General features: G+C 42.7%; 1 long non-coding RNA gene across 1 annotated transcript in view; it reads left to right on the plus strand.

Moving 5' to 3' along the window:
- LOC111814503 overlaps nt 1-14,755 on the plus strand; it is a 24,399-nt gene extending 9,644 nt beyond the window's left edge. Inside the window, exon 4 of the long non-coding RNA XR_002819466.1 lies at nt 14,628-14,755. This is a non-coding gene — a long non-coding RNA (uncharacterized LOC111814503). The remainder of the gene's footprint in view (nt 1-14,627) is intronic.
- Nucleotides 14,756-22,721: the final 7,966 nt, after the last annotated feature.

A 22,721-nucleotide genomic window follows, 5' to 3' on the forward strand; every position in this document is an offset into this window, starting at 1 on the left:
GTATTCAAAGTGGTTGGGATAGATATATAGTTGCATTCTCTTAATGAATAGAATGATTTGTTCTAATGGTGTTTGTAAGTAGGATCACAAGTCTGCTTCTTGTATAGCAACTAACCACGAAGAAGAATATATGCAGTGTATTATTTGTTGAAACTGTACCTTCGATTTGATTTGAAACTGTCTCATTGCTATATGTTTATCAAAAACTTTGAAAAGAAAAAAAAAAGAACACACACTTAGAAACACAAATCATGCAGAAGAAACATGCAGCTCTTCTCAGGGACCTGGAATCTAGAAACGTGTTTGTGGCTCTTTGCCCTTAGGAATGAATGGGAGTGAGAACAACTTTCTGCACTTTCACAGCACCTCCAGCAAGAAAGTCACAAACTTCAAAGATTCTATCTCTTAGGAGACAGAAAGATTTGCCACTCTTCACAGCACAGAAATGTGAAGTACTTTAGTTTCAAAAGTGACATTTAAGCCACAGTTCTGTGTTGGGCCATATATAGGAACAGGCATTGGAGTGCCCTGCTTGCCACTGAAGCTGGACCTTATGTCGGTCTTCTACATTAAGAACTCACACTTAGAAAAACAAATCATGCTGTAGAAACAAGCAGCTCTCTTCAATGCACTGGAGCCTAGAAACATGTTTTGGGCTCTTTGACCATAGGAAAGATTGGGAGAGCGAAAATCCTTGTGCAGTTTCTCTGCACCTCCAGCTGGAAAGTCACAAACTTCACGGATAATTTCTGTTAAGAGACTGAATGATTTTGCACTCTTTTCACAGCGTGCAACTGTGAAGTAATTTAGTTACAAAAGTGAGGTTTTAGACAGAGTTCTGTGTTGCGCTGTATACAGGAACAGGCATTGGACTGTCCTGCTTCCCAAAGAAGCTGGACTTTTGCTGGCTCTTCTGCATTAAGAACTCACACTTAGAAACACAAATCATGCATTAGAAACAAGCAGCTCTCCTCAGCGAAATGGACACTAGAAACGTGTTTGTGGCTCTTCGCCCATAGGAATGAATGGGAGAGAGAACAACCTTTCTCTTAATATTCTGAATCATTTGCCACTCTTCTCTCAGTGCAGAACTTTGAGATACTTTAGTTACGAAAGTGAAGTTTTAGTGAGAGTTCTGTGTTGTTCCGTATACAAGAACAGGTATTGAAGTGCCTTGCTTGTCAAAGAAGCTGGAGCTTACCTGGATCTTCTGCATTAAGAACTCAATTTAGAAACACAAATCATGCAGTAGAAAAAAGCAGCTATCTTCAGGGCCCTGGAGTGTAGAAACGAGTTTGTGGCTCTAGGCCAATGGGAATGAATGGGAGAGAGAACAACGTTCTGCAGTTTCTCTCCTCCTCCAGGTGGAAAGTCACAAACTTCACAGATCTTTTCTGTTTGGAGTCTGATTGATTTGCCGCTCTTTTCACATCGCAGTACTGTGATATTCATTAGTTACAAAAGTGATGTTTTACACAGTTCTGTGTTGCCCTGTATACAGGAAGAACTATTGGAGTGCCCTGCTTCCCAAAGAAGATGAAGATTATCTTGCCCTTCTGCATTAAGATCTCACACTCTAAAACACATATCATGCAGTAGAAACATGCAGCTCTCCTCAGGGCACTGGAGTCTAGAAACGTGTTTGTGGTTCTTTCCCATAGGAATGAATTTGAGAGAGAACAAACTTCTGCAGTTTTTCTGCACCTCTACTACGAAAGTCACAAACTTCACCAATGCTTTCTCTTAGGAGACTGAATATTTGTCACTGTTTGAAGAGCGAAGAACTGTGAAGTACTTTAGTTACAAAAGTGATGTCTTAGCCAGAGTTCTGTGTTGTGCCGTGTACAGGAACAGGAAATGGAGTGTTCTGCTTGCCAAAGAAGCTGTAGCTTAGCTGCGTCTTCATAATTAAGAACTCACACTTAGAAACACAAATCATGCAGTGGAAACATGCAGCTCTCCTCAGGGCACTGGAGTCTAGAAACGTGTTTGTGCCTCCTTGACATAGGCATGAATGAGAGAGAGAACCTTTTGCAGGTTCTCTGCACCTAGAGCTGGAAAGTCACAAACTTCAAGGTTGCTTTATGTTAGGAGAATGAATGATTTGCCAATTTTTTCACAGCGCGGAATTGTGAAGAACATTAATTTGAAAAGTGAAGTTTTAGACTGAGTTCTTTGTTGTGCCATGTACAGGAACATGGACTGTAGTGCCCTGCTTGCCAAAGAAGCGGGAGCTTAGGTGGCTCCTCTGCATTAAGAACTCACACTGAGTAATACAAATCATGCAGTAGAAACAAGCACATCTCCTCAGGGTACTGGAGTCTTAAAACGTGTTTGTGGCTCTTTGCCCATACGAATGAATGGGAGAGAGACCAACCTTCGCCTGTTTCTCTGCACCTCTATCTGGAAAGTCACAAACTTCATAGATGCTTTCACGTAGGAGACTGAATGATTTCCTACTCTTTTCTAAGCTGCAAACTGTGAAGTACTTTAATTACAAAAGTGTCGTTTTAGCCAGAATTCTGTATTACGCCATGCACAGGTATAGGTACTGGTGAGCCCTGCTTGTCAAAGGAGCTAGAACTTCGGTGGCTCTTCGGCATAAAGAACTCACACTTAGAAACACAAAACATGCATTAGAAAATAGCAGCTGTCCTCAGGGCACTGGAGTCTGGAAACTTGTTTGTGGCTCTTTGCCCATAGGAATGAATAGGAGAGAGAGCTATCTTCTGCAGTTTTTCTGCACCTCCAGTGCTAAAGTCACAAACTTCATGGATGCTTTCTCTTAGGATACTGAATGATTTGACACTCTTCTCACAGCGGAGACTGTGAACTGCTTTAGTTAAAAAAGTGACATTTTAGCTGGATTTCTGTTTTGCGCCATACACAGAAACAGGCATTGGAGTGCCCTGCTTTCCAAAGCTGGCGCAGAGGTGGCCCATCTGCATTAAGAACTGACACATAGAAAAACAATTCATGCAGTAAAACAAGCAGCTCTCCTCAGATCACTGGAGTCTAGAAATGTGTTCGTGGCTCCTTGCCCTTAGGAAGGAATGGGAGAGAGAACATCCTTCTGAAGTTTCTCTGCACCTCCAGCTTAAAGTCACAATCTTCTCGGATGCTTTCTATTAGGACACTGAAGGATTTGCCACTGTTTTGCAAAGAGTGGAACTTTGAAGTACTTTTGTTACAAAAGTGAACGTTTTAGCCAGAGATCTGTGTTGCACCATATACAGGAATAGGCACTGGAGTGCCCAGCTTTTCAAATAACCTGGAGCGTAGGAGATTCTTCTGAACTAAGATATCACACTTAGAAACACAAATCATGCAGTAGAACAAAGAAGCTCTCCTCACAGACCTGGATTCTAGAAACCTGTTTGTGGCTCTTTGCCCATAGGAATGAGTGGGAGACAGAACAACTTTCTGCAGTTTGTCTGCACCTCCAGCTGGAAACTCAAACTTAATGGATGCTTTTTCATAGAAGAGTAAATGATGTGCCGCTCTTTTCACAGCACAGAAATGTGAAGTACTTTAGTTACAAAAGTGAACTTTTAGCTAGAGTTCTGTGTTGCGCCATATACAGGTACAGGGATTGGAGTGCCCTGTCTATCAAAGAAATTGGAGTTTATGTTTCTCTTCAGCACAAAGACCTCGCTTTTAGAAACACAAATCATGCAGTAGATACAAGCAGCTCTCCTCAGGGCACTGGAGTCTAGAAAAGTGCTTGTGGCTCTTTGCCATAGGAATAAATTAGAGAGAGAAGAACCTTTTGCAGTTTCTCTGCACCTCCATTTGGCAAAACACAAAAATAACGGTTGGTTTTTCTTATGAAATGGAATATTTGTCACTGTTTGCAGAGCGTGGAACTGTGAATTACTTTAGTTACAAATGTGATGTTTTAGCCAGAGTTCTGTGTTGCGCCGTATACAGGAACAGGAATTGGAACGCCCTGCTTGCCAAAGAACATGGAGCTTCGCTGCCTCTTCTGCATTAAGAACTCACACTTAGAAACACAAATCATGCAGTAGAAACAAGCAGTTCTCCTCAGGGCACTGGTGTCTAGAAACGGATTTGTGGCTCTTTGCCATTAGGAATGAATGGGAAAGAGAAAAACCTTCTGCAGTTTCTCTGCTCCTCCAACTGGAAAGTCACAAAATTAGTGGATGCTTTCTCTTAGGAGACTGAATGTTTTGCCACTCTTGTCCCAGTGTGGAACTGTGAAGTTCTTTAGTTTCTAAAGTGACATTTTAACAAGAGATCTGTGTTGCGCCATATACATGAACCGGCATAGGAGTGCCATGCTTCCCAAAGTAGCTGAAACTTAGCTGATTTTTCTACATTAAGAACTCACACTTAGAAACACAATTCATGCAGGAGAAACTAGCATCTCTCCTCAGGGCACTGGAGTCTAGAAACGTGTTTTTGGCTCTTTTCCCATAGGAATGAATGGAAGAGAGAACAACCTTCTGCAGTTTCTCTGCACCTCCTGCTGACCAGTCACAAACATCAGGGATGCTTTTTCTTAGGAGATGGAATATTTGCCACTGTTTGCAGAACGAGGAACTGTTAAGTACTTTAGTTACAAAAGTGATGTTTTAGCCAGAGTTCTGTTTTGTGACCTATATAGGAATAGGAATTGGAATGCCCTGTTTGCCAAAAAAGCTGGAGCTCAGGTGGCTCTTCTGCATTGAGAACTCACACTTAGAAACACAATTCACCCAGTACAAACAAGCAGCTCTGCTCAGGGAACTGGAGTCTAGGAACGTGTTTGAGCCTCTTTGCCCATAGGAATGAATGGGACAGAGAACAACCTTCTGCGGTTTCTAAGCACCTCTAGCTGGAAAGTCACAAATTTCATGAATCCTTCCTCTTAGGAGACAGAATAATTTGCCCCTATTTTCACGGGATGGACCTGTGAAGTACTTTAGTTGCAAGACAGTCGTTTTAGCCAGAGTTTTGTGCTGCAGTGTATACATTGACAGACATAGGAGTGCCCTGCTTCCCAAAGAAGCTGGAGCTTAGCTGCCTCTTCTGCATTATGAACTCACACTTCGGAACAAAAATCATGCAGTAGAAACAAGCAGCTCTCCTCAGTGAACTGGAGTCTAGAAACCTGTTTGAGGTTCTTTGCCCATAGGAATGAATGGGAGAGAGAACAATCTTCTGCAGGTTCTCTGCACCTCCAGCTGGAAAGTCACGAACTTCACAGATGCTTGCTGTTAGGAGAGTGAATGATTTGCCATTCTTTTTGCAGCGCGGATTTGTGAAATACTTTAATTACAACAATGATGTTTTAGACTTAGTTCATTGTTGTGCCGTATACAGGAGCATGCAATGAGTGCCCGGCTTGCCAAAGAGGCTGTAACTTAGGTGGTTCTTCTGCATCAAGAACTCACACTGAAAAACACAAATCATGCTGTAGAAACAAGCACCTCTCCTCAGGGCACTTGAGTCTAGAAAAGTGTTTGTGGATCTTTGCCCATAGGAATGAATGGGAGAGAGGTCAACCTTCTGCAGTCTCTCTGCACATCCAGCTGGAAAGTCACAAACTTCATTGATGCTTTCTCTTAGGAGACTGAATGATTTGCCACTGTTTGCAGAATGAGGAACGGTGAGGAGCTTTAGTTACAAATGTGGTGCTTTAGCTAGAGTTCTGTATTGCACCGTAAACTGGACCAGGAATCGGTGTGCCCTGCTTCCCAAAGAATCTGGAGCTTAGCTGCCTCTTCTGCACTAAGAAACCACATTCAAATACACAAATCATGCAGTAGAAACAAGCAGCTCTCCTCAGGGCACTGGAGTCTAGAAACCAGTTTGTGGCTCTAGGCCCATGGGAAGAATAGGGACAACAACCTTCTGCAGTTTCTCTGCACCTCCAGGTGGAAAGTCACAAACTTCACGGATGCTTTCTGTTAGGAGACTGAATGATTTGCCACTGTTTTCACAGTGTGGAACTGCTACGTGCTTTATCTACAATAGTTAAATTTTAGCCAGAATTCTGTGTTGTGCCGTATACAGGAATAGGTGTTGGACTGCCCTGCTTCTCAAAGTAGCTGGAGTTTAGCTGGCTCTTCTGCATTAAGAACTCAAAGTTAGAAACCAAAATCCTGCTGTAGAAACAAGCAGCTCTCCTCAGGCCACTGGAGTCTGGAAACATGTTTGTGCCTCTTTGCCCATAGGAATGAAAGGAAGAGAGAATAAACTTCTGCAGGTTCTCTGCACCTCCAGCTGGAAAGTCACATACGTCACACATGTTTTCTCTTAGGTGACTGAATATTTGCCACTGTTTGCAGAGTGAACAACTATGAAGTACTGTAGTTACAAAAGTGACCTTTTAGCCCGAATTCCGTGTTGTGCCTTATACAGGACCAGGAATGGGAGTTCCCTACTTGCCAAAGAAGATAGGCTTTAGCTGGCTCTTCTGCATTACGAACACACACACAGAAGCACAAATCATGCAGTAGAAACAAGCAGCTCTCCTCAGGATACTGGAGTCTAGAAACGTGTTTGTGCATCTTTGAACATATGAAACAGTGGGATAGAGAAAAACCTTCTGCAGTTTCTCTGTACCGAGGTCTGGAAAGTCATAAACTTCACGGATGCTTTCTCTTATTAGACTGAATTATTTGTCACTCTTTTCACAGCGGGGAACTGTAGTTACAAAAGTGACGTATAAGCCAGAGATTTTTGTTGCGCCATATACAGGAACAGGCATTGGAGTGCCCTGTTTCACAAAGAAACTGAAGCGTAGCTGGCTCTTCTGCATTAAGAACTCACACTTAGAAACACAAATCATGCAGTAGAAATAAGCAGCTCTCCTCAGGAAACGGGAGTCTAGAAACGTGTTTTTGGCTCTTTGCCTATAGTAATAAATGGGAGAGAGTACAACCCTCTGCACTTGCTCTGCACCTGTAGCTGGAAAGTCACAAACTTCTCAGTTGCTTTCCTTAGGAGATTGAATGTTTTGAAACTGTTTGCAGAGCACAAAACTCTGAAGTACTTCTGTTACAAAAGTGACATTTTAGCCAGAGTTCTGTGTTTGGCCGTATACAGGAACAGGAATTGGAGTGCCCTACTTGCAAAGAATATGGAGCTTAGCTGGCTCTTCCGAATTAAGGACTCACAGATAGACACTCTTATCATGCAGTAGAAAATAGCAGCTCTCCTCAGGGCACTGGATTCTAGAAACGTGTTTGTGCCTCATTGCCCATGGGAATGAATGGGATAGAGAACAACCTTCTGCAGATTCTCTGCATCTCTAGCTGGAAAGTCAGAAAAGTCACGGATGCTTTATCTTAGGAAACTGAATGATTTGCCATGTTTTCAGAGCACGGAACAGTGAAGTACTTTATTTCCAAAAGTACTGTTTATACAGAGTTTTGTGTTGCGCCATATACAGGAGCAGGAATAGGTGTGCCCGGCTTCCCAAAGAAGCTGGAGTTTAGGTTCCTCTTCTGCATTAAGCAGTCACACTGAGAAACAGAAATAATGCAGTAGAAACAAGCAGCTCTCCTCAGGGCACTGGAGTCTAGAAAAATGTTTCTGGCTCTTTGAGCAAATTAATGAATGGGAGAGAGAAAAACTTTCTGCAATTTCTCTGCACATCCAACTGCAAAGTCACAAAAGTCCTGGTTACTTTCTCTTATTAGAATGAATAATTTGCCACTCTTTTCACAGGGGTAACTGTGAAGTAATTTAATTAAAAAAGTGAGTTTTAAGTCAGAGTTCTTTTTGTGCTGTATACAGGAACAAGAATAGGAGTGCCCTGTTGCACAAAGAAGCTGCAGCATAGCTGGCTCTTATGCATTAAGAACTCACACTTAGAAACGCAAATCGTGCATTAGAAACATGCAGCTCTCCTCAGGGAACTGGAGTCTAGAAACCTGTTTGGGGCTCTTTGCCTGTAGGAATGAATGGGAGAGAGATAAACCTTCTTTTGTTTCTCTGCTCCTCTAGCTGAAAAGCCAGAAACTTCACAGTTGCTTTCTCCTCCGAGACTGAAAGATTTAATATTGTTTGCAGAGCACAGAACTGTGAAGTATTTTAGTTACAAAAGTGGTGTTTTAGTCAGAGTTCTGTGTTGCACTGTGTAAAGGAACAGGCATTGGTGTGCCCTACATGCCAAAGAAGCTGGAGCCAAGCTGGCTTTTCTGCATTAAGAACTCACACTGAGAAACACAAATCATGCAGTAGAAACAAGCAGCTCTCCTCAGGGCACTGGAGTCTAGAAACGTGTTTGTGGCTCTTCACCCATAGAAATGAATGGGAGAGAGATCGACCTTCTGCAGTTTCTCTGCACCTCCAGCAGGAAAGTCACAAACTTCACGGATGCTTTCACTTAAGAGACTGAATGATTTGCCACTCATTTCACAGTGCGGAACTGTGAATTACTTTAGTTACCAAAGTGAGATTTTAGCCAGAATTCTGTGTTGTGCCATATACAGGAACAGGCATTGGATTGCCATGCTTCGCAAAGAAGCAGAAGCCTAGATGGCTCTTCTGCATTAAGAATTCACACTTAGAAACAGAAATCATGTAGTATAAACAAGCAGCTCTCCTCAGGGCACTGGAATCTAGAAACGTGTTTGTGGCTCTTTCCCACGGTAATGAATCCAAGAGAGAACAACGTTCTGCCGTTTCTCTGCACCTCCACCTGGAAAGTCACATATTATACAGATGCTTTCTATTATAAGACTGAATATTTGCACTGTTTGCAGAGAGAGGAACTGTGAAGTACTTTATTTACAAAAGTGATGTCTTAGCCAGAGTTCTGTGTTGCGCCGTATACCGGAACAGGAATTGGAGTGTTGTGCTTGCGAAAGAAGCTGGAGCTTAGCTGGCTCTTTCACATTAAGAACTCACTGTTAGAAAAACAAATCATGCAGTAGAAAAAAGCAGCTCTCTTCAGGGTACTGGTGTCTAGAAACATGTTTCTGCCTCTTTGCCCATAGGAAGGAATGGGAGACAGAACAACCTTCTGCAGTTTCCTTCCACCTCTAGCTGGAAGGTCATAAACTTCACGGTTGCTTTCTGTTAGAAGACTGAATGATTGGCCACTGTTTGCAGAGAGTGGAACTGTGAAGTACTTTAGTTACAATAGTGACGTTTTAGACATTGTTCTGTGTTACGCCGTATACAGGAATAGGCATTGGACTGCCCTGCTTCCCAAAGTAGCTGGAGCTTAGCTGGCTCTTCTGCATAAAAAACTCACACTTAGAAACCCAAATCCTGCAGTAGAAACAAGCAGCTCTCCTCAGGCCACTGGAGTCTAGAAACGTGTTTGTGGCTCTTTGCCCATAGGAATGAAAGAGAGAGAGAGAACAACCTTCTGCATGTTCTCTGCACCTCCATCTGGAAAGTCACAAATGTCACGGATGCTTTCTGTTAGGAGACTGGATGATTTGCCACTCTTTTTACAGCATGGAATTGTGAAATACTTTAAATACAAAAGTGATGTTTTAGACTGAGTGCTTTGTTGCACCGTATACATTAATATGCATTGGAGTGCCCTCCTTGCCAAAGAAGCTGATGCTGTCACTTGTGAGACTGAATGACTTGCCACTCATTTCACTGCTCGGAACTCTGAAGGTCTTCATTACAAAGTGAGGTTCTGGACAGAGTTCTGTGTTGCACCATATACAGGAGAAGGAATTGGAGTGCCCTGCTTGCCAAAGAAACTGGAGCTTAGCTGCTTCTGCTTCTCTAAGAGCTCACACTTAGAAACACAAATATTGCAGTAGAAAAAAGCAGCTCTCCTCAGGACACTGGATTCTAGAAACATGTTTGTGCCTCTTTGCCCATAGGAATGAAAGGAAGAGAGAACAACCTTCTTCAGTTTCTCTGCACCTGCAGGTTGGAAAGTCACAAACTTCTCGGATGCTTTCTCTTAGATAGACTGAATGATTTGCCACTCTTTTGTAAGCGGTTAACTGTGAAGTACTTCAGTTACAAAAGTATCATTTTAGCCAGAATTCTGTTTTCCTCCGTGCAGGGGAATAGGCATTGGAGTCCCGTGCTTACCAAAATTCTGGAGCTTATCTCCCTCTTCTGCATTAAGAACTCACACTTAGAAACACAGATCATGCAGTAGAAACAAGCAGCTCTCCTCAGTGCCCTGGAGGCTAGAAACTTCTTTGTGTCTCTTTGCCCATAGGAATGAATGGGAGACAGAACAACTTTCTGCAGTTTCTCTGCATCCATAGCTGGAAGGTCAAAAACTTCACTGAATCTTTCTCTTAGGAGACAGAATGATTTGCCACTGTTTGCAAAGTGTGGAACTGTGAAGTACTTGAGTTACAAAAGTGACGTTTTAGCCAGAGTTCTGTGTTGTGCAGTATACAGCAACAGGCTTTGGAGTGGCCAATTCCATTAGAAGCTGGAGCTCAGCTGCCTCTTCTGCATTATGATCTCACACATAGAAACACAAATCATGCTGTAGAAACAAGCAGCTCTCCTCAGAACACTGGAATCTAGAAACCTGTTTTTGTCTCTTTGCCCATAGGAATGAATGGGAGCGAGAACAACCTACTGCAGTTTTTCTGCACCTCCAGCTAGAAACTTACAAACTTCACGGATGCATTCTCTTAGGAGACTGAATGATTTGCCACTGTTTGCAAAGTGCTGAACTGTGAAGTACTTTAGTTATAAAAGTGAAATTTTAGCCAGAGGTCTGTTTTGGGCTGTATACAGGAACAGGCATTGGAGTACCCTGCTTCCCAAAGAAGCTGAAGCTTAGCTGGATCTTCTGCATTAAGAACTCACACTTAGAAACATATATCATGCAGTGGAAACAAGATGGAATCCTCAGGGAACTGGAGTCCAGAAACTTGTTTGTGCCTCTTTGCTCTTAGCAATGAATGGGGGAGAGAAAATCCTTCTACAGTTTCTCTGCATTACAAGCTGGAAGGTCACAACTTCCCGAATGCTTTCTCTTAGGAAAATGAATGATTTGATACTGTTTGCAGAACACGGAACTGTGAAGTACTTTAGTTACAAAATTGAAGTTTTATCCAGAATTCTGTTTTGTGCAGCATTCATAAACAAGCATTGGAGTGCTCTGTTTCCCAAAGAAGCTGGAGCTTACCTGGATCTTCTCCACTAAGAACTCACACTTAGAAACACAAATCATGTGGTGGAAACAAGCAGCTCTCCTCTGGTCAGTAGAATATAGAAACTTGTTTGTGACTCTAATGCCATATTAATGAATGGGACAGAAAATAACCTTCTATAGTTTCTCTGCACCCAGAGCTGGAAAATTAAAAACTTCAAGTATGCTTTCTCTTAGGAGGCTGAAAGATTTGCCACTGTTTCCATAGTGCAGAACTATGAAGAATTAGTTAAAAAAGTGATGTTTTGGCCAGATTTCTGTGTTGCGCCATATACAGCAATAGGCATTGGAGTTCCTTGTTTCCTGAAAAAACTGGAGCTTAGCTGGCTCTTCTGCATTAAGAGCTGACCCTTAGAAGCACAAGTAATGCAGTAGAAACAAGCAACTCTCCTTAGGGCACTGGAGTCTACAAAGGTGTTTGTGGTGCTTTGCCCATAGGGATGAATGGGAGAGAGAACAACCTTCTGCAGTTTCTCTGCACCTCCAGCTGGAAAGTAACAAACTTAAAGGATGCCTTCTCTCATTAGACTGAAAGATTTGCCACTCTTTTCAAGGGCGGAACTGTGAAGTACTTTAATTACAAAAGTGACGTTTTAGCCAGAGTTCTGTGTTGAGCCATAGAAAGGAACAGGAATTGGAGTGTGCTGCTTGCAAAAGAAGCTGGAGCTTAGCTGCCTCATTTGTATTCAATACACACACTAGGAAACACAAAACATGCAGTAGAAACAAGCAGCTCTCCTCAGGGCGTTGGAGTCTATAATAGTGTTTCTAGCTCTTCGCACATTGGAATGAAGGGTATAGAGCTCAACCTTCTGCAGTTTCTCTGAAACTCCAGGTAGAAAGTCAAAAACTTCACTGATGATTTCTTTAAGGAGACTGAGTGAATTCACACTGTTTTCAGAGCACCATTATGTTAAGTTCTTTAGTTACAAAAGTGACGTTTAGCCAGAGTTCTGTGTTGTGCCATATAAAGGAACAGGCAATAGATTGCCCTGCTTCCCAAAGAACCTGGAGCTTAAACAGCTCTTCTTCATTAAGAACACACACTTAGAAAAACAAATGATGCAGTAGAAACAAGCAGCTCTCCTCTGGGAACAGGTTTCTTGAAACATGTTTGTGGCTCTTTGCCCATAGGAATGAACAGGAGAGAGAACAGCCTTCTGCAGATTCTCCGCACCTCCAGGTGGAAAGTCAAAAACTTCTGGAAGTTTTTCTTAGGAGAATGAATGTTTTGCCCCTGTTTGCAGAGCGTGGAACTGTAAAACACTTTAGTTACAAAAGTGAAGTTTACCCCAGTGATCTCTGGTGTGCCTTATACAGGAAGAGGAATTGGAGTGCCCTGCTTGCCAAAGAAGCTGGAGCTTAGCTGGCTTTTCTGCATTAAGATGTCACACTTAGAAATAGAAATCATGCACTATCAACAAGCAGCTCTCCTCAGCGAACTGGAATCTTGAAACAAGTTTGTGCTTCTTTGCCCATAGGAATGATTGGGAGAGAGAAAATCCTTCTGCAGTTTCGGTGCACCTCCAGCTAGAAAGTCAAAAAATTCACGGATGCTTTCTTTTAGGTGACTGAATGATTTGACAATCTTTTCCCAGCGCGGAACTGTGAAGTACTTTACTTACAAAAGTGACGTTTTACACATAGTTCTGTGATGCGCTGTATACATGAACAGTCATTTGAGGGCCCTGCTTCCCAAAGAAGCTGAAGCTTAGCTGGCTCTTCTACATTAAGAACTCACACTTAGAAACACAAACCTTGCAGTACAAACAAGCAGCTCTCCTCAGGGCACTGGAGTCTACAAACTTGTTTGTGGCTCTTTGCCCATAGAAATGAATGGAAGAGAGAACAATCTTCTGCAGTTTCTCTTCACCTCCAGCTGGAAAGTCACAAACTTCAAGGATCCTTTTTTGTGGGAGACAGAATATTTGCCACAGTTTGCAGAGCGAGGAACTGTGTAGTACTTTAATTATAAAAGTGATGTTTTAGCCATAGTTCTCTGTTGCGCCTTATACAGGAACAGGAATTGGAGTGCACTGCTTGCCAAAGAATATGGAGATAAGCTGCCTCCTCTGCATTAAGAACTCACACTTAGAAACCCAAATCATGCAGTAGAAACAATTAGCTCTCCTCCGGACAGTGGAGTTTAGAAACGTGTTTGTTTCTCTTTGACCATAGGAATGAATGGGAGAGAGAACAACATGCTGCAGTTTCTCTGCACCTCCAGCTGGAAAGTCAGAAACATCCTGGATGCTTTCTCTTATTAGACTGAATCATTTCCTACTCTTTTCACAGTGTGGACCTTTTAAGTACTTTACTTACAAAAGTGAAGTTTTAGCCAAAGTTCTGTGTTGCACTGTATACTGGAAGAGAAATTGGAGTGCCCTGCTTGCCAAAGAAGCTGGAGTTTAGCTGCCTCTTCTTCCTGAAGAACGCACTCTTAGAAACACAAATCTTGCTGTAGAGACAAGCAGCTCTCCTCAGGGTATGGGAGTCTAGAAACGAGTTTCTCCCTGTTTGCCCATTGGACTGAATGGGAGAGAGAATAACTTCCTTCAATTTCTCTGCACCTCCAACTGGAAAGTCAGAAACTAAAAGCATGCTTTATCTTAGGAGCCTGAATGATTTGCCACTCTTTTCAAAGTGGGGAAATGTGAAGTACTTTAGTTACAAAAGTGACATATTAGCCAGAATTCTGTTTTGCGTCTTATACAGGTATAGGCATGGGAGTGCGCTGCTTGCCAAAGCAGATGGAACTTAGGTGGCTCTTCTGCATTAAGTACTCACACTTCGAAACACAAATCATGCTGTAGAAACAAGCAGGTCTCCTCAGGGCACTGGAGTCCGGAATCTTGTTTATGGCTCTTTGCCCATGGGAATGAATGGGAGAGACGTAAACCTTCTGCAGATTCTGTGCACCTCCAGCTGGAAAGTCACAAACTTTACGGATGCTCTCTGTTAGGAGAGTGATTGATTTGTCCCTCTTTTCACAAAGCCGAACTGTGAAGTACTTTAGTTACAAAAGTGACATTTTAGCCAGAGTTCTGTGTTGCACCCTATAAAGGAACAGACATTGGAGTGCCCTGCTTGCCAAAGAAGCTGGATCTTAGGAAGCTCTTCTGCATTAAGAACACACACTTAGAAACACAAATCATACAATAGAAACAAGTAGCTCTCCTTAGGGCACTGTAGTCTTGAAACGAGTTTGTGCCTCTTTTCCCATAGGAAAAAATGGGAGAGAGAACAACCTACTGCAGTTTCTCTGCACCTGATGCTGGAAAGTCACAAAGTTCACGGATGCTTTCTGTAGGAGACTGAATGGTTTGCTACTCATTTCACAGGAAGGTACTGTGAAATACTTTAGTGAAAAAAGTGACGTTTTAGCCAGAGTTCTGTGTTGTGCCGTATACAGGAACAGGCATTGGAGTGGTCTGCTTCGCAAAGAAGCTGGAGCTTATCTACCTCTTCTGCATTAAGAACTCACGCTTAGAAACACAAATCATGCAGTAGAAACAAGCAGCTCTCGGGATGGTGAGATGGCTCCGTGGTCTAAAACATGTACTTAGAACAAGATTTGCAAAGCTCATGGACAGTGGTTCAATACTCCATCACCACATCCCAGCCAGCCCGCCCCCTGGTGGGATGAGCTGGCCATGCACACACACACACATACGCACATATGTAAATAAAAATTAAAAAAAAAGAAACAAGCAGCTCTGCTCAGGGCACTTGGAATCTCGAAACTTGTTTATGGCTCTTTGCCCATTTGAATGAATGGGAGAGAGAACGAATTTCTGCAGTTTTTATGCATCTCCATGTGGAAAGTCACAAACTTCACAGATGTTTTCTGTTAGGAGACTGAATGATTTGCCACTCTATTCACAGCGCGGAACTGTGAAGTACTTAAGTTACACAAGTGACGTCTTAGACAGAGTTCTCTGTTACAGTGTATACAGGCACAGGCATATTTTTGCCCTGCATCCCAAAGAAGCTAGAGCTTACCTGGCTCTTCTGCATTAAGAAATCAGACTTGAAACAGAAATCATGCAGTAGAAACAAGCAGCTCTGTTCAGGGCACTACAGTCTAGAAACATGTTTGTAGATCTTTGAGCATAGGAATGAAATGGAGAGAGAAAATCCTTCTGCAGATTCTCTCCACCTCCAGGTGGAATGTCAACAACTTCACGTATGATTTCTATTAGGAGACTGAATGATTTGACAGTCTCTTCACCGTGCGGAACTGTGAAGTACTTTATTTACAATAATGAAGTTTTAGCCAGAGTTCTGAGATCCGCCGTTTACAGGAACAGGCATTGGAGGCTCTGCTTAACAAAGAAGCTGGAGCTTATGTGGCTATTATGTAATAAGAACTCACACTTAGAAAGAAAAATTATGCAATAGAAACAATCAGCTTGCCTCAGGGCACTGGTGTGTAGAAACGTGTTTGTGGCTCTTTGCCCATAGGAATGAATGGGGAAGAGAACAACCTACTGCATTTTCTCTGCATCTCCAGCTGGAAAGTCACAAACTTCATGGATGCTTTCTGTTAGGAGACTGAATGATTTGCCTCTTTTTACAAAGGACGGAATTGTGAAGTTCTTTAGAGACAAAAATGACGTTCTAGCCAGAGTTATGTGTTGACCGTATACAACAACTTTCACTGGAGTGTGCTGCTTCCCAGAGAAGCTGGAGCTTAGCCGGCTCTTCTACCTTAAGACTTCACACTTAAAAACACATATCTTGCAGTAGAGGCAAGCAGCTTTTCTCAGGGCACTGGAGTCTGGAAATGTCTTTGTGCCCCTTTTCCCATAGGAATGAATGGGAGAGAGAACAACCATCTGCAGTTTCTCTGCACCTCCAGCAGGAAAGTCACAAGCTTCATGGATTCTTTCTCTTAGGAGACTGAATGATTTTCCATTGTTTGCAGAGGCAGAACTGTAAAGTACTTTAGTTACAAAAGTGACGTTTTAGCCAGAGTTCTGTGTTGCGCCATATACAGGAACTCGATTTGGAGTGCCCTCCTTACCAAAGAAGCTGGAGCTTAGCAGCCTCTTCTGCTTTAAGAACTCACATTTAGAAACACAGTTCTTGCTATAGAGAGAAGCAGATCTCCTCAGGACACCAGAGTCTTGAAAGGTGTTTCTGACTCTTTGCCCTTATTAATGAATGGGAAACAGAACAAACATGCTTTTTCTCTGCACCTCCAGCTGGAAAGTCACAAATTTCACGAATGCTTTCTCTTAGGAGATGGAATGATTCGCCACTCTTTTCAAAGTGGGGATCTGTGAAGTACTTTACTTACAAAAGTGAAATTTAAGCTAGAATTCTGTTTTTCACAATACACAAGAATAGGCATTGGTGTGCCCTGCTTGCTAAAGAAGCTGGATCTTAGGTGGATCTTCTGCATTAAAAACTGACACGTAGAAACACAAATCATTTAGTGGAAACACGCAGCTCTCCTCAGGGCACTGGAGTGCAGAAAGTGTTTGTGGCTCTTTGCCCATAGGAAAGAATGGGAAAGAGAACAACCTAATGCAGGTTCCCTGCACCTCCAGCTGGAAAGTAAAAACTTCACGGATGCTTTCCCTTATTAGACTGAATGTTTATCCACTCTTTTCAGAGTGCGGTACTGGGAAGTGCTTTACTTTCAAAAGTGATCTTTTAGCCAGAGTTCTCTGTTGTGCCATATAGAGGAACAGGCATTGGAGTGCACTGCTTCTTAAAGAAGCTGGAGCTTAGCTGGCTCTTCTGCATTAAGAACTCACAGTTAGAAACACAAATCATGCTGTAGAAACAAGCAGCACTCCTCAGGCCACTGGAGTGTAGAAACGTGTTTGTGGCTCTTTGCCATAGGAATAAATGAGAGAGAGAAGAACTTTCTGCAGGTTCTCTGCACGTCCAGCTGTCAAGACACAAACATCATGGTTGCTTTTTCTTAGGAGAGTGAATTATTTGCCACTCTTTACACAGGTCTGAACTGTGAAGTACTTTAGTTACAATAGTGAGGTTTTAGCCAGAGTTCTGTGTTGCGCTGTACACAGGAACAGGCATTGGAGTGCCCTGCTTTGCAAGGAAGCTTCAGCTCACCAGAATCATCTGCTTTAAGAACTAACACTTAGAAAAATAAATCAAAGAGTAGAAACAAGCAGCTCTCTCAGGGCACTGGATTATAGAAACGTGTTTGTGCCTCTTTGCCATAGGAATGAAAGTTAGCGAGAACAAAGTTCTGCAGTTTCTCTGCACCTCCAGCTGGAAAGTCAAAAACTTCACAGATGATTTCTCTTAGGAGACTAAATGATTTTCCAATGTTTGCAAAGCACGTAACAGAGAAGTACTTTAGTTACAAAAGGGACATTTAAGCCAGAGTCTGGGAAGTGACATGCACAGGATAAGGCAATAGAGTGCCCTGCTACACAAAGAAGATTGAACTTATCTGGTTCTTCTGCATTAAGAACTCACACTTAGAAACAAAAATCATGCAGTAGAATAAAGCAGCTCTGCTCAGGCTACTGGAGTCTGGAAACAAGTCTGTGCCTCTTTGCCCATAGTAATTAATGGGAGAGAGATGAACCTTGTGCATGTTCTCTGCACCTCCGGCTGGAAAGTCACAAACTTCACAGATAGTTTGTGTTACAAGTCTGAATGATTAGCCACTATTTTCACAGGGTGGAACTCTGAAGTACTTTAGTTGCAAAAGTGACATTTTAGCCAGAGTTCTGTGCTTTGCCATATACAGGAATATGCATTGGAATGCCCTGCTTGCCAAAAAAGCTGTAGCTCAGGTGGCTCTTCTGCATTAAGAACTCACATGGAGAAACACAAATCATGCAGTAGAAGCAAGCAGATATCCTCAGGGCACTGCAGTCTATAAACGTGAATGTGGCTCTTTCCCATAGAAATGAAAGGTAGAGAGAATAACCTTCTGCAGTTTCTCTGCACCTCCAGCTAGAAAGTCACATACATCACGCATGTTTTCTCTCAGGAGACTGAATATTTGCCACTGTTTGCAGAGCGAGGATCTGTGAAGTACTTTAGTTACAAAACTGATATTTTTGCCAGAGTTCATGTAGCGCTGTATACAGGACCAGGAATGGGACTGCTTTACTGGCCAAAGAAGCTGGGCCTTAGCTGGCTCTTCTGCATTAGGAACTCACACATAGAAGCACAAACCATGCAGTAGAAACAAGCAGCTCTCCTCAGGGCACTGGATTCTTGAAATGTGTTTGTGCTTCTTTGCCCATATGAATGAATGGGATAGAGAACAACATTCTGCAATTTCTCTGCACCTCCGTCTGGAAAGTCATAAACTTCATGGATGCTTTCTCTTATCAGACTGAATTATTTCCCACTCTTTTCACAGCATGGAACTGTGAAGTACTTTAGTTACAAAAGTGATGTATAAGGCAGAGATTTTGTTGCGCCGTATACAGGAATAGGCATTAGAGTGCCCTGTTTCACAAAGAAGCTGAAGTGTAGCTGGCTCTTCTGCCTTAAGAACTCACACTTAGAAACATAAATCATGCAGTAGAAACAAGCAGCTCTCCTCAGGGAACTGGAGTCTAGAAACGAGTTTGTGGCTCTTTGCCTATAGTAATGAAAGGGAGAGAGAACAACCTTCTGCACTTTCTCTGCACCTCTAGATGGAAAGTCACAAACTTCTCAGTTGCTTTATCTTAGGAGACTGAATGATTTGCCACTGTTTGCAAAGCACAGAACTCTGAAGTAATTTAGTTACAGAAGTGACGTTTTAGCCAGTGTTCTGTGTTGGGCCGTATACAAGAAGAGGAATTGGAGTGCCCTACTTGCAAAGAATATGGAGCTTACCTGGCTCTTCTGCATTAGGGACTCACACTTAGAAAGTCTTATCATGCAGTAGAAACTAGCAGGTCTCCTGAGGGCACTGGAGTCTAGAAACATGCTTGTCCCTCTTTGCCCATAGGAATGAATATGAGAGAAGACAACCTTCTGCAGTTTCTCTGCATCTGTAGCTGGAAAGTCACAAATGTCACGGATGCTTTATATGAGGAGACTGAATGATTTGCCACTCTTTTCAGAGCACGGAACAGTGAAGTAATTTAATTCCAAAAGTGTTGTTTTAGACAGAGTTCTGAGTTGCACCGTATACAGGAACAGGAATAGGTGTGCCCTGCTTCCCAAAAAGCTGGACTTTAGCTGCCTCTTTTGCATTAAGCAGTCACACATAGAAACACAAATAATGCAGTACAAACAAGCAGCCCTCCTCTGGGCACTAGGTTCTAGAAATATATTTGTGCCTCTTTGCCCATAGGAATGAAATGCAGAGAGAACAACCTTCTCCAGTTTCTCTGCACCTCCAGTTGGAAAGTCAAAACTTCACGGATTCTTTCTCTTATTAGACTGAATTATTTGCCACTCTTCTCACAGCGTAGAACTGTGAACTACTTTAGTTACAAAGTGAGGTTTTAGCCAAAGTTCTGTATTGCACTGTATACAGGAATAGGAATTGGAGTGCCCTGATTGCCAAATAAGCTGGAGTTTAGCTGCCCCTGCTGCTTTATTAACTCATGTTTAGAAATACAAATCTTGCAGTAGAAACAAGCAGCTCTTCTCAGGGAACTGGAGGCTACAAACCTGTTTGTGCCTCTTTGCCCATAGGAGTGAATAGGAGAGGGAAGAACCTTCTGCAGTTTCTCTGCACCTCCGGGTGGAAAGTCACAAACTTCACGGATGCTTTCTGTTAGGAGACTGAGTGACTTGCCACTCTTTTCACACCGCGGAAACGTAAAGTACTTTAGTTACAAAAGTGATCTTTTAGCCAGAGTTCTGTGCTGCGCAGTATGCAGGAACAGGCATTGGAGTGCCCTGCTTCCTAAAGATGCTTAAGCTTTGCTGGCTCTTCTGCATTAAGTGCTCACACTTAGAAACACAAATCATGCAGTAGAAGCAAGCAGCTCTCCTCAGGGCACTGGAGTCTAGAAACGTGTTTGTGGATCTTTCCCATTGGAATGAATGGGAGCGAGAACAACCTTCTGCAGTTTCTCTGCACCTCTGACTGGAAAGTCACAAAAGTCACGGATTCTTTCTGTTAGGAGACTGAAATATTTGCCTCTCTTTTCACAGCACGGAACTGTGACATACGTTACATAAAAAAGTGATATTTTACCCAGAGTTCTTTGTTGTGCCGTATAAAGGAACAGGCATTCTAGAGTAGTGCTTCCCAACAAGCTGGAGCTTAGCTGGCTCTTCTGCATTAAGAACTCACACTTAGAAACAAAAATCATGCTGTAGAAACAAGGAGATCTCCTCAGGGCACTGGAGTCTAGAAACGTGTTTGTGCCACTTTACCAATAGGACTGAATGGTAGAGAGAACAACCTTCTGCAATTTCTCAGCACCTCCACCTGGAAAGTCACAAGCTTCAAGGATGCTTTCTCTTATTAGATTGAATTATTTACCACTCTTCACACAGCACAGAATAGTGAAGTATTTTAGTTACAAAATTGATGTTTTAGCCAGAGTTCTGTTTTGCGCCGTATACAGGAACAGGAATTTGAGTTCCCTGCTTGCAAAACAAGCTGGAGCTTAGCTGCCTCTGCTGCTTTAAGAACTCACAGTTAGAAACACAATTGTTGCAGGAGAGAGAAGCAGCTCTCCTCAGGGCACTGGAGTCTAGAAACATGTTTGTGAATCTTTGCCCATAGGAATTAATGGAGAGAGAACAACCTTCTGCAGTTTCTCGGCACCTCTAGCTGGAAAGTCTAAAACTTCACAGATGCTTTCTGTTAGGAGACTGAATAATTTGTCACTCTTTTCACACCGCGGAAATGTAGAGTACTTTAGTTACAAAAGTGAAGTTTTAGCCAGAGTTCTATATTGCACTGTATACACGAGCAGGCTTTGGAGTGCCCTGCTTCCTAAAGAAGTTGAAGCTTAGCTGGCTCTTCTGCATTAAGAACTCACACTTAGAAACACAAAGCATGCAGTAGAAACAAGCAGCTCTCCCCAGGGCACAGGAGTGTATAAATGAGTTTGTGGCTCTTTGCCCATAGGAATGAATCAGAGAGAAAACAACCTTCTGCAGTTTCTCTGCACCTCCAGCTGGAAAGTCACAAACTTCACGGATGCTTTCTCTTAGGAGACTGAATGATTTTCCACTGTTTCCAAAGCGCAGAACTGTGAAGTACATTAGTTACAAAAGTGAAGTTTAAGCCAGTGTTCTGTGTTGTGACATATACAGTAAAATCAATTGGAGAACCCTACTTGCCAAAGAAGCTGGAGCATAGCTGGCTCTTCTACATTAAGAACTCACACATAGAAACACAATTCATGCAGTAGAAACAAGCAGCTCTCCTCTGGGCACTGGATTATAGAAACGTGTTTCTTCCTCTTTGCCCTTAGGAATGAATGGCTGAGAAAATGACCTTCTGTAGTTTTTTTGCACCTCTATCTGGAGTCAGAAACTTCACGGATGCTTTCTTTTAGGAGACTGAATGGTTTGCCACTCTTTTCACAGCATGGAACTGGGATGTACTTTAGTTACAAAAGTGGATACAGGTAAAGGCATTGGTGTGCCCTGCTTTCCAAAGAAGCTGGAGCTTAGCTGGCTCTTCTGCGTTAACCCACACTTAGAAACACAAATCATGCAGTAGAAACAAGCAGCTTTCCTCTGGGCACTGGAGTCTAGGAACCTGTTTGTGGCTCTAGGACCATGGGAATGAGAGGGAGAGAGAACTACCTTCTGCAGTTTCTCTGCCAATCCAGCTGGAAAGTCACAAACTTCACGGATGCTTTCTCTCATTAGACTGAATGATTTGCCACTGTGTGCACAGCTCGGAACTGTGAAGGAATTTAGTTACAAAAGTGACATCTGAGCCAGTGTTTCGTGTTGTGCCAAACACAGGAAGAGTATAAGGAGTGCCCTGCTTTCCAAAGAAGCTGGAGATTTGGGGGTTCTTCTGCATTAAGAACTCAAACTTAGAAACTGAAATCATGCAGTAGAAACAAGCAGCTCTCCTCAGGGCACTGGAGTCTAGAAACGTGTTTGTGGCTAATTGACCATAGGAATGAATAGGAGAGAGAACAACCTTCTGCAGCTTCTCTGCACCTTTAGCTGAAAAGTCACGTACTTCTCAGATGTTTTCTCCTAGGAGACTGAATGATTTTCCACAGTTTGCAGAACGCAAAACTGTGAAGTACTTTAGTTACAAAAGCGAAGTTTTAGCCAGAGTTCTGGTTGCACCGTATACAGGAACAGGCATTGTAGTGCCCTGCTTGCCAAATAAGCTGTAGCTTAGGTGACTCTTCTGCAATAAGTACTCATACTTGGAAACACAAATCAGGGAGTAGAAAGGAGAAGCTCTCCTCAGGGCACAGGATTCTAGAATCGTGTTTGTGGCTCTTTGCCCATAGAATTGAATGGGAGAGAGAACAACATTCTACAGTATCTCTGCAACCCCACGTGGAATGTAAAATACTTCATGGATCCTTTCTCTTATTAGACTGAATGATTTGCCACTCTTCTCAAAGAGTGGAACTGTGAAGTACTTTAGTTCCAAAAGTAATGTTTTAGCCAGAGTTCTATGTTGCGCTGTATACAGGAACAGGCATTGGAGTGCCCTGCTTCCCAAAGAAGCTGG

The sequence above is a fragment of the Octodon degus genome, unplaced genomic scaffold (assembly GCF_000260255.1).
Source record: "Octodon degus isolate 3935 unplaced genomic scaffold, OctDeg1.0 scaffold00332, whole genome shotgun sequence".
NCBI classification, from domain to species: domain Eukaryota; kingdom Metazoa; phylum Chordata; class Mammalia; order Rodentia; family Octodontidae; genus Octodon; species Octodon degus.